A 12,853-nucleotide genomic window follows, 5' to 3' on the forward strand; every position below is an offset into this window, starting at 1 on the left:
ATCGATACGATGGGGTGCACAATGCGAATTAAATTATGAATATGTCGGCGGACGTTAACTAACCACCCTCGACTAGTTGCGGCCACGCACGCTTTTAATGACTCATTGCTGACAAGTTTTTTACTCTTTCAACCCTAATTACGTATCGATCCTTCGGGAAGCCATCAATTTTTGATCAGATTTCGTCAGGTGGTGTTTTCATCGAGCCGGCCTTCAAACAGTACACCATACAACAACATCTATGACACCACTGAAAAATAATTTCAAAAAACTTCCAAAATACTACAAAATTTTTGACACATCTTGACTGGCATTCCACAGTACTTTCTACGTTCCATTACCACACCAGCATTAACATCATTTAGGACTAGAAAGAACTAATCTCGCACCGGGGGCCTCGGTCATAAGCTCTGCCCGAAACAGCACCGCCACATACTTTATCGCCTGGCGGGAATTTCGATTTTAATTAATTGAGGGTGCGGCGTGCCAATCCTCCAGTCTGATAAATCGAGGCCCATTTGATTTCCTTTCGGGCGGGTCTTTGTGACGTCACCCGTTTTTCGTTTGTTACATTAATTGACACACGCCATCGGGATTCCAATGCCCACGCCGGTCCTAATTAAATTAAGGGAATAACGGCAAGACTTACCTTTATCGATGTTTTCGGTTTTAGGTTAGACTTCATTAAATTTTGGAGCGCTGCCACTTTGGAAAGGCGAATACCGCGTGTGTCATATTTTCAGCGGCTCCGTTGATGTGTCATAAATAAAACGTTGCCGGATACGCGTCCTTTCATTCATAAAAATTTCGGTTAAATATACAGAAAAGAAAAAATTGGAATTAACTCGGAACGAAACTGTGCCGACTCGCGACTGACAATATAATTAGAAATAGGTGACCGGAAGTCCGGAGCGTCCTTGTGATGAATTGCAGTCGGTTTTGGACAGAGTCGATCGTTTAATGAAAATTTATAAATGAATTAAGTCTAATTGTTAATCTGAATGGGTTTTCCATATGAATATTAAAGAAAAAAAAAAATAAAAATGGTATGTCGACCGTGACAGGACTCGAACCTGCAATCTTCGGATCCGAAGTCCGACGCCTTATCCATTAGGCCACACGGTCTACAACAACTAGGCAACGTGCGCTGAAGATCAATCACACTGCCGCTTTGACAATCAATAAAGTACAAAGTTAGGCAACACATTATACAGCACTAATAAAATCAAAATTAAATAATAACAATAAACGCATTGTTGTTTCAAGATTTCATTCGTTTTCTATCTATTTGTGTGCAGTTATGACATGTGTGCATAATATCAGAGATAACGTTTATTAAGATTATAAACTTGACGGAACTCCTCACTTTAAGTAGGTAATGATAAGCGTATAATATTTACAGCGACACTTATTCTTCCTGATAAACAAGACAAGACAACGCTAATTTGTTTTTTTTTTATATTTTCTACAGTACGTAATTTTAATTACTAATGTAATAATTATGATACAATGTAGTAACTTCTTCAAATTCTTGTAATTTAAAAATGTAAATGTTTTGTTGGTTATAGTTATATCATAGTTATTATCTTTGTTACTAAACGGTTAAAATACTACAGACCAGAGAAGAATGTGGGTAAAATGTGTAGGTGATGCTTCTTGCAAACTGAGTTCGTATAACTGGTTGCCTAATTGCGAAACTCCTCTTTCCCAAGAAAGTGAAAATTACCTCATAACAAAGAAACGGAGGCGTTAACGAAGAGGAAATGCGGTAAACTAAATGAGATCCCTTAAACAAAACCCCAAGCAACTAAGAGAACGGTAATCGAGTGTCTTTATTAAAAAACTGTAATAAGTAACGTAAATTTAATTTCACAAAAAGAACAAAGCTTTCTTTAGGAGTGTTCTCAGAAGACGATTCTATTCGTTTGGTGAAAAATCGCGTTCATAAGGGTGCACCTTCGATTGTACCGTCACTTTCACGCAACATTGGGGTTGTTTATTGGTTCCGGGTAAAAAATCGGTGTCATTTCCAGCGGAAGCGAATAATTAATCAATCGAATGTCGCAGGCACTGAATTCCGTCTCCGATCGGATCGAATGAAATAATAATATTATTAGAGTTGCGATTTTTTACGTAGAAAGTACCCTCCGACGAAAGACGTTTCATGAATTCCTAAGAAGCTAAGATATGTGGAAGTGTAGTGGCGGAAACACATACAGTAAAATAGGATACTGAACGTGCAACGTTTTGGCCGAATGTAAATAGCTGATTATGCGAGGAAATCTCGAAAGTAATAGTTTTTTTCAACCCTTGCACTGTTTGAATAGTAAGTGGGTAATTTGGAAGCCCCACAGTGTCGGTGCATGCGAGTCGCATAAGTTAAGTTAATTAATGTGTATTTAGAACATATACAGATAAAAGACAGTTGTAATTTATTGGGTGGGGAGTATTACCCTAAAGCTACATAAGAGGGTACGTTTTTACAATTCAAATGGCGAGTTTCATTACGAAAGGAGCTTATATGGAATAAACATTGATGGAATTTTGTTCTCTGCAGGAGTATTGAAAGTTGAGGTGATGGTGATTGCGCTTCATAACTTTCGAAGCGACTCTTTGTGTCGGAGAGAACAGAAAATTAACGAAAACAAAAATAATAACGGAGCAGAAAGTTGGCAACTGAATAAAACTGAAAATAAAAATGAGCATAGAAACTGGCAAATTATCATCGTTCGGCATTCCTCCCTCGTATTTCCCCCGTACAAGATATTTTGCAATAACGCCACCGTGAATTTTTATGTATCATTTTCTCTGTCTCTCCTCCTCCCGTCTCGTTTCTTTACGACTTATATATTTTTTTATTATCAATCAAAATGCGGCATCGCTTCGACTCGATTTGGCACCCCTGACAAAGCATTTTATATAAATTCCTCAAAAGTCATTCGGAGATTAGGGCGAATTTATTCAGAAAGTTATTTCTTTCATCATTTTAAGTTATAACGGCGGAAATTCGACGTGTCGGGGGATGAAGCCACCCTTAAAAATGGTATGTGGCCACGCAAATACACGACGTGGATTTACGCATCGACAAGTTACGTGTTTGCTTGGGGCGGAAAATGCCCCAATTACTCGGTGTCGGTGCCATTTTATGTGTGTAAAGGGTGAGCTTTATAGATGCGGTTACTGCAGAAGATACTGGCATTTTTGTTTGTTGGTCGTAAACGAGTGCGATGTATCTCAAGCATCATAATTAAATTAAGTAGCTGATCTACAGAATGCTCTTCAAACATGCATAAAGTTGTGAAGCTGAATATTAAATTTTCAGTTTTCTGATCAGATCTGATCTGATTCTAAGGAGAATTGAGAAAACAACAGAATACAAAGCGCTGCTTCATACGAGTTTTATTAGATATACCGATACAATCGGTATTATCCTTCCAGTTATTGTTCTTGTTCTACTTACACAGGACGACACATGCGAGTATTTCTGCAATAACCATAGATCAGCAAATATTTAAACTGGGATTAAGCCATTCAAGTATGAAAAATTAAACGCTTACATTGTCAGTCGACTCAGGTGCTATAAAACCACCAGATTAGTAAATTCTTGATCAAGTTATTTGTGACACTCGACTCAGGTGGTTTGTCTAGCATTTAATATTATAATTGATATTACAAAAAAAAGGTCTTTGCATTAATAATTGCCTTTAAAGCTTAAATAAGTGAATGTAAAAAAAAGTGAACAAACATCCCATTATTATTTTTAATTAAAAAATCATATGCTGCAACGTTTCTTATGTTTTATTTTAAATTGTATTTTTCTTTCTGACTGGTGAATCTCCTGCATTCTCATTGAAAGATATTAGTATATAGAGTGATCAACAAGAAAACAAATCAAGAGTGCTACTTCATCTTTTGTTTTATCGAAACTTCTGTCTTAGCTTGATCGTACACATAGGTATGTCCACTTGCTATACCCATTAATTAATTATTAATGATAATTAATACTTTATCTTCAATGGTAAAACTCATTTTACCACTTATTCTGGAATAATTGTTGCTTACAATTACAGGAAACGTCCGTAAACTTTGCCGAAATCGAAAACTTTTTTTCGAGATTAACATTAACACCGTTTCTTTAAAACTGACGTTTCTTTGACATTTCATCGAAAATTCTGCTTACCAGTGGCGTCGTGTTTGGCAATAAAGCTGGTAAATTACCCATTCTTACGAATGTAAAATGTTGTACTTGTTTATTTTATGCATTTTCTCCATTATCAGATAATAATAATAAAATGCACAATTATAATTCCAACGTCTAAAATTCATGAGGTATGATTTATTCTAAAGTAGCCTTTGAGACTACAAATTGTTTACGCCTAGGCATTGAACGCTTATTTGCATAGAATTCCGCTACGACATGACCGATAATTTGCAACGCCTGCTCTGATTCTTCTCTTTTTGATCACATTGTTGTTCCTCGCACTTACAATTCTACACATAATAAAGTTTTCGAAGTTCACCGTATCTTCTAGTCATCAGCATTGCAGTCCTCTCCGGTATGTCAATCTAGATGTGTTATTGCAGACTCCTGTCCAGAGAGCGCAGCTTCATTTTGTAGCACCACGTCTCGAAAGTCTTAATCTACCGAGTATTCGCTAGTTTAATTATCTAAGTTTCCGCAATTGGGACCAAAATAAATTTCGTTCTGTTGGTAATCGACCCGTCCATAGAGCATTGGCAGCTATTGAGTCCAGATATTCCAACTGTTTACTTACTTATGTTCTCTCTGTATAATTATGTTTCTCATTTTAATTCTTTGTTGTTATAAGTGTTTTGCCAATGTATTTGAGGTTAGGTACTAACTTTTTTGCTCTCAACTAGTAGGTAGACTAATATTTAATATGTCTTGAATTTTCTTAATTATTACGTACTTTTTGAGCAAGTTAAATAAAACAGAAGCGACCATGCATCCTTGCATCCCAATAATATACATGTTATTATTATTGTTGTTGTCTTGAGTTAGCCTAATAGACTGTCAGCTCAGTTACAGTGTTAAAGAAAAATATTAACTGCAATGTCAGTATGCAAGTGTTTGAATCCTCCCTTTTAAACCACCCAAGTGTCATGCTGAACAGATCACATTAGTCGTAAATTACCTTAAACAGTCGACACATTGTATAAATGGGAGAGGGACGCAACATATTGGTATTTACAACTGGCACACAAAAGACAAAAGTGTATTTATTTACGCTTGGAGACAGAGGGCACGTAGAAATTTAGCATTTCTAATAGACACATCCTGCAGTTGACACGAGAATGGCAAAGTTTGTGCAAAAAATTTAAAAATGCTAAATCGTAAATGCTCCAATGGCAACATATCAAAGCTGGAACAGATTATTTCACTGAAAGCTCCTTGATGAGGATATACTCCGTCAACCTTATGGCAGATGTATTTCAAAAAATATCGCTGCACCGATTGTAGAATGCTTTGAACAATACGGCGATCAAACAGTCATCGGATAATTTGAAACCAAGATATTTGAATCAGGTTGTCAATACTTATGCGATTTAAATGTCGAGTAGAGTTTTAAAAGAGATTCAGTCAAAGCAAGATTATCAACTTTATTTAAAATTCAATTAAAAGATGATCTGTAAAAACAGCAAGATTGATGACTGTTGATCGATCAGATACAAAACCATATTTATTATCTCAGATAGTACTTTCAACTTCCTTATAAATGTGTCTGTGTAGTATATTTTTTAAACTGAAGGCAAAATCATCACTGGTCTGTAATTTTCAGTCACCACCAGATTTGAAAATAGTACACAACTTGCCAATTTTCCCCATATCAGGAAGCACAGAAGTTGACAGAACCTGATTAAACAAAAGAGTCAAAGGTGATCAAGATTCCATAGATTAACGTGGGTTTAAGTTGTTTGAAAGTCGTAAAAAGTTCCTTATCAAATACAAATTTCGTTAGGCTCGTTATTACTCATGAATCACCCTGTATATTTTAATAATCTAATGATTCAGGTTACATTTAGGACATGATAATTTACAAGACACATTCGAGATGAGTGATTGAAGTCCATTGTGTCTGAAACAGCGATTAACGTCAAGTAATCCAATCCAATCATCACCAGGAAGGTCTAAATCAATTTATCCTACAAACTGTGGCGGAGAAATTATATTTGGCAAATAGATATGTACAGTCGATGGACAAATAAAACTGGGACAAAAATGACAATCACATAAGTCAAAATTTACAAATTTGCATCGTTTAATTACGGCTTTATGACAAATAGGTTAAATTTGGTATGACATATTATACAGGGTGGTCCCGATATAACCTGCCAGAAGAAATCCAGTAATAGGTGACAATGAGTAGAACTCATACACAAAAAAAGTTTCTAATAAAAGTCTTTTCGTTTTCGAGATAAAAATTATTGAAAATTTGGTCAAAATTTGCTGTACGCTAATGAGTTAATCGGCTTTAAAAAGGTAATTCTGGTTACTTGGCTACGATTTCTTTAGCAACGGTACCTGTAACACCTATGACATTTGTCAAGTTTAATTTTAAATTTGCGAATCCTTCAAAAAGTTATGAAATTCACGAAACAAGAATACGCCGATTTGCATTTACTCTATGGCGAAACACGTGGTAATTCAAGACCGGCAAGGCTACCATACGGCGAGCGTTTTCCTGAAGGAGTCCTTCCGTCTCGTTGTACTTTTGTGGAGCTACATCTGCATTTATGTGAGGTTGGTTCTGACTGATTCCAATACGATGGCGTCCCCGATCCTCCATTTAACCCCTCTGGATTTTAATTTTTGGGGCCACACGAAAGATTTGGTATACGAAGTTGAAATAAATACAAAAAGCCAACTCCAGAAACGCGTAACAGACGCCGCGAACCAGATTCGTAAAAACCCAGAAATGCTGAATTCTGTTTATGAAAATTGGTACCAGCGTACTCAAATGTGTTTTAATGGCAACGGAAGGCACACAGAACATTTATTATAAAATAATGTTTCTAGTCTAGTTTACCTTTCATTAGTTAGTAGATATTCTCAGTTAGAGTTGAAAGTACGAATATGTAAAATGTAAATAAATTTATTCAATACATTATTTTGGCTATTTAACCACAATTAGGACGATACTCTTATTACACAGTTCTTCCACAGTTTTGCACACACTACCTCTACATTTATTTACACACTGAGGAACACCACTTTATTTATTACTCATTCATCTCAGTCTACAAAATCAGCTTTTGTACCTAAATAAGCTGGTGAATTAACGCACGCAGTGTACAGCGTTTTCAATAAATGTCATTAATTTGATTTAGTTTGTCAGATTTGAAATTTGTTATAAACGATACAGGTACCTATGTTGCTTAGATACTGTCATCCTTACAAACACCAACAATTAATTCCTGAGTAGGTACGTATTTTTGTGGTCAGCAGCGTCGAATGGGTGTGGATAGGTGTTAATTTATCCCCATTATTTTGGACCTAACGAAGGAGGGTTTTTAGGACTTGTTAGATCCTTCTAATGACCCAGAATTTTTTTGACAGGTTATATCGGGACCACCCTGTATAGACACTGACAGATATATTGACAATTCGATGGTCTGATTTACATAGATTAAATTTTATGTGTCCCAGTTTAATTTCTCCACCGACCGTACATAAACATATCCATTTTATGCACATATCCCAGCTGATTTTATACAGTTGACAAGATGCAAAGAATAATATTTTTGACAGTAACATATTTAGGATTGATTTACGACAGAAACTCTATTAACTAACATATACAGGGTGTAGAATGGATTTTGGTACATAGAATAGTAAAAATCGTCGGATATTGACTCCCCTAATTATTTTCCTACAAAACGTTAAATACAAAAGTTGCAGAGTAAAAAAAATTGTATCTAAATCCTTTTCTAATTATTTTCTAACACCTTCTGGTTCTGTTTGACAAGAAAAATTAAATATTAAAAATCTATCGATAAAATAGTAATTGCCATGACTTCCGAGAGCAATAATAGTATATTATGTTATGAGGAGCAAAAATGAAGTTTTATGTGCTGCGGCTGGTACCAGCCAAATGGGTAGAGTTGACATTTGTATGACATTTCATAAGCGTGCATTTGATTTTTTCAATTACATTACACATTGATTTGACAACTTACAAAATTGCGCGACTATGAACTGTCAAGGAAATGTCAACTCTACCGCCATACTCGGCCACAATCATTTTGAATCACCCAATATGTCCACCTTACATTGCACCTAATTTAAAAGGAACGCACAGGAAAGAAGACAGGTAAAGATTACGTTAAATTCAAACTTTCTATAGTTTAATTCAAGTTTGTTGTTGCCAATTTTGATGTTACCGAGACAAGCAAAATATCAAATTTTTCATTTCTTACGTCAGACATGATGACATTTCTTATGTCACACATAACTTATTTGAAAAAGCATGCCATTAAAAGTTAGAAAAGACTGATTTACATGATGTGTTAAAAATAGGAAAATTCAGTGCTCTTGATTTTTATGATGTACTCGATTTTTTTGCAATCGACTGTACCTACTTTTAGTATTGTTAGACCTCAAGCTTTGTAAAAGAGAATAATTTAAATCCAGTGATTTAATTTTTACTCTGAACTTTGAACTTTTTCAATAAAAGCTTGGTGGACGTTCATTTTTATGAATTTTAAAAGCTCTCCGACGAACGTATTTGATTTTATGCTATTTACAAAGTAACGCTCGCTAACAGTAATCTTCTACATTTAGTATTGTGGGTTGTAGGGAATGAGTGTAAGTAAGTACGCAGTGAATATTTATTTAATGCAAAGTCCCAATCAAAATCTACCTTTATCAAAAGAAGAAGGCATTTGGAAAAGGAAAATAATTAATAATTGTTAAACATAAATGTTTAAACTGTCACTTAGAATAGTGTCAAATCGAATTTTTCAAAACTGACAGAAATTTGATGTCCCACTTTTTATGCTCCCAATAGTACCTAAACTCGATACAGGTTGCAAAGACACACTTGTCATTTGCAACAGCACTTTTATGGCATTAGTAATTGGAAATTACTTTAAAACTGTACTTATATGGAAAATATTCAACCCAAACTATGATTTTCTGGTCCCTTTGTGCTTTTATTTGGTTCAGAAATATGAAAAAAATGCTGTTACAAATGACAAGTGTGTCTTTGCAACCTGTGCCGAGTTTACAGTTAATTTCAAAATTATAGGGTACACCTAATTTTTTAAAATGAAGTGAAATGCACTTACACTTTTTGTCAATGATCAATGTCAATTCTGACAAACAAAATGCCTAATCTAACCGAAAACGCGAAAGTGCTCATTCTTTCCAAATTAGAAGAAGGGTAGTCGATCCGGAGGGTAGCTCAGTATTATAACATCGCGAAGAGCACCGTGCAGAGGATAAAACAGAATATATTATGGTGTTCTAAAATATCAGCGGGATTTTATGTTGTCAAACTTACCCAACCTATATAAAAAAGATGACGCTAAAATTCCAAAAAGGGATTTTTACATGGGGAAAAAGCTGTAATAAATCGACTTCTTGATTTTTGAGGTGTACTCGATAATTTTGAAATTAACTGTACAGTTGGCTTAAAAAAAAAACGGGGTAATTGTTCACTTTAACTACTTCTGGAATTTTCGCGTTTTTTCTAGCTAGACAGCCTCAAGACGTCCTCCTACATCGTTTCCCACCAGTCAAACCTTGTGCAAATGAAAATTTTCCTTACCCTTTAGTTATACTAAGATTTGGCGCGACCTTGACGCGACCTTGAAACACAACAAGAGAGAAAAAAAAAGGCATTTGCACAAGGTTTGAATGGTGGGATATGCTCTAGGAGGACGCCCTGAGGTTGTCTAGCCAGAAAAAACGCGAAAATTCCAGAAGTAGTTAAAGTGAACAATTACCAAAAACGGGAAATGAAATTTGACCTAATGTGAATTGACAGTAGTATTTCTGACACATAAGTGCAGTTTTTTAACCTAAATTCTAAAAGGCCGTTTCAAACTATAAAAATTTGATAAAATCTGACAGAACTTTTTCTGACAGTTCCCGTTTTTTTTTGAAGCCAACCGTACCTACCTTCATTTTGTTGAATTTTCATCGCTACGTATACGCAAAGAACCAATTCGCTTTTAATGAGATTAACTAAAAGATTACACGGTCCTATAGTTATAGAATACACCTAATTTTCTACAGTGTGAAATGCACTTACATTTTTTGTCAAAGATCAATGTCAAACTTACCTAACCTATACAACCTTTACATGTACATATATAAAAAAAACTGTAATTAATAGACTTCTTGATTTTTGAGTTGTAGTCTATAATTTTGAAATTAACTGTACATGTGGTTTCCGTGTAACGAATATAAAGTCGGTGTTTTCTTTCTAATTTCTCTGTCACACATCCTCTCTAAGGATTTCAATAAGAAGGATGTAAACTGATGGGTCGATATGACTCGGCCAGGTTCTGTTCAACCTAACTTTGAGGACGGCGAGATGCACAGGTTTATGACAGTGTTAAAAAAATTCACAGCATAACGAAAAAATTAAGTTTGCGTCAAACTGATTTAATTAATTTGAAATTGAAAAGTTTCTTTAAACTTTTAACGAATGTGTTACATGTACAACAAAAGCACGAGATGAAGTTTAGTTGCAGTGTTAATTAAGTTTGGAGAAGAATAATTAAATTAAGTATAACATTCAGGCTTAATGTACTAACTGTTAGAAAGTTTTATTTTGGTATATCGTGGAAATTTTATACAGGGTATTTCACGAGTGATAATGAGCCCGACGGAATTGAAAATACTTTTCCAATAGTAATTAATTACCATAGTTGGTTTGTCATTCGAAAAGTTTTTTACCAGAAACAGCGTAAAAATGATAAAACTTTACCCATCTCTAAAATTGTTTACAGTTTTTTGCAATTTTCAAATAATTATTTGTCTGACATTGGGCGAAGTTTAACGCCTGAGGCGTAGTCGAAACTGAGACAAGAGATATGCAAATTTCTTCGAGCAACAGAAGTGTTAATTCTATGTTAACATCGGTACTCTTACCAAAACGATGCTCCAAAAATCTCTTCAGAAATTCACGTTTGACAATAATTAGGTAAGGTACATTTGGTTTGTTTTTAAATGGTAGTGACAGAATAATGCTAATCCGCAAGTCAATTTAATTGATGAATGTCATTGTTCGCAAATAACACAAGTGGACAATTAGCATGAGACATATTATCAGCTATAATAAAATAAATGGTATACGATTATAGTGAATGATATCTAGGAGTTTCATGAGACATACTCGTACCATTGATTATTATTTTTAATCATATCACGAGTTTATATTTGACGAGAGAATATGAGGAATGAATAAATGAGAAACATTTAAATCGATGAACAGACGCGACTTTTTTTTATCTTATAATCGGGCAATTAGCTGTCAAATTTGACAAATGTCGTTGCCCTTAGAAATGGAGCAAAATAAGGTAATAGATTCTTTTGTTTTATATTATAGCTGTGATATCCTATTACTACCCTATTTCAGTCAATTAAAATCGTTGTAAAGGGATCATGTGACTCATTATATTCGATTATTTCTATAACAGTCGGACCGATAAAACATCGTATAATTGGCTAAATTACTGGCCTAAAATTTCTAGGAATGTTGAATTTTTTATATCGTACAGATTTCCGATAATCGAACACAGTAATAGTATTTTTTCTGATACAGTGAAAAGGTAATAATGTCGTGAATAGGGATGGCACTTTGTTTCAGGCAATTTACAATATTACGATTTATTCAAAATTATTGTGTTAATAGTTATTTATCATACAAGACGATAAAATTGTATTATATCTTCGAGAGCGTCTTTTAGCGTCGAGACGTTAGTCGAGTGTCATATTTGTTCATAATTCTTTGAAACGCAAGGTAGGTACCGCTTATTTAATTACTGGCTAAACTGAATTCATTTAATTCCATTTCCAATTAACTTCGCATAACCTTAAAAATCAGATTTAAAACCATATTTCATTTTCTAGACCCAAGACTTATATCAACTTGTCATGTTAAACCTTGCGTGTATTTCACTGTTTAACAATGAGAACATTTATTGAATAGTTTTCCTATAAAAAAAACCCTACTTCAATAAACTAAGTAAGTTTATTCGTTATGGCACTTAAATCAGTTTTGGGTGATTTAAGCCTACCTAAACGAAGAGCTTTGTTCGATTTTCTTCGTGATCCACAATTTGTTAAAGCAAGATGAGGATAGCGAAGAAACCATGGACTAGAAGGCAACGAAAATGGGTATCACTTCTAGCAAGAGGGTTTCACGACACGATACAATACAATTGTTGGTCTTTATCAAAGTGCTTATTCTTTCCCAAAATATCCCTCATGGGCGGGGGTTTGTCAGTCCTGACTTTAAGTTTTAAGCGACATTGTGAGATCGCTTAATTAAGCGAAACAACCAATCAAAGAAGGCGTAACTATTCTTTTTTTTTAATTTTAAACTAATCTAAATTACGCAATAAAACTAAACAAAACAAATACCCAAACAACATAAAACAACTAAAATCATGTATTTACAAAACCCAACACGTTATAAGTTACGAAAGTAGGATATGTGAGTAACTATGTATCGGGCGTTCAAATGAATCCTGGGCTGGGGAGGCGTTGGAAACCGTCAATTGTTGTGTTTTTTAAAGCGTAGATTAATTGGAGCAGGTTGACAGCTAACCTAAAATTTAGAGCCAAAAAATCTTTCTTTTTTTCTTTCTTTGCAATGTT

General features: G+C 34.6%; 1 non-coding gene across 1 annotated transcript; it reads right to left on the reverse strand.

Annotated features, from left to right (window-relative positions):
• Positions 1-1,052: 1,052 nt before the first annotated feature.
• Positions 1,053-1,125, reverse strand: TRNAR-UCG (transfer RNA arginine (anticodon UCG)). Its single transcript has one exon. It is a non-coding gene; the product is annotated as a tRNA-Arg (tRNA).
• Positions 1,126-12,853: the final 11,728 nt, after the last annotated feature.

This window comes from Tenebrio molitor, chromosome 4, assembly GCF_963966145.1.
Source record: "Tenebrio molitor chromosome 4, icTenMoli1.1, whole genome shotgun sequence".
NCBI classification, from domain to species: Eukaryota; Metazoa; Arthropoda; class Insecta; order Coleoptera; family Tenebrionidae; genus Tenebrio; species Tenebrio molitor.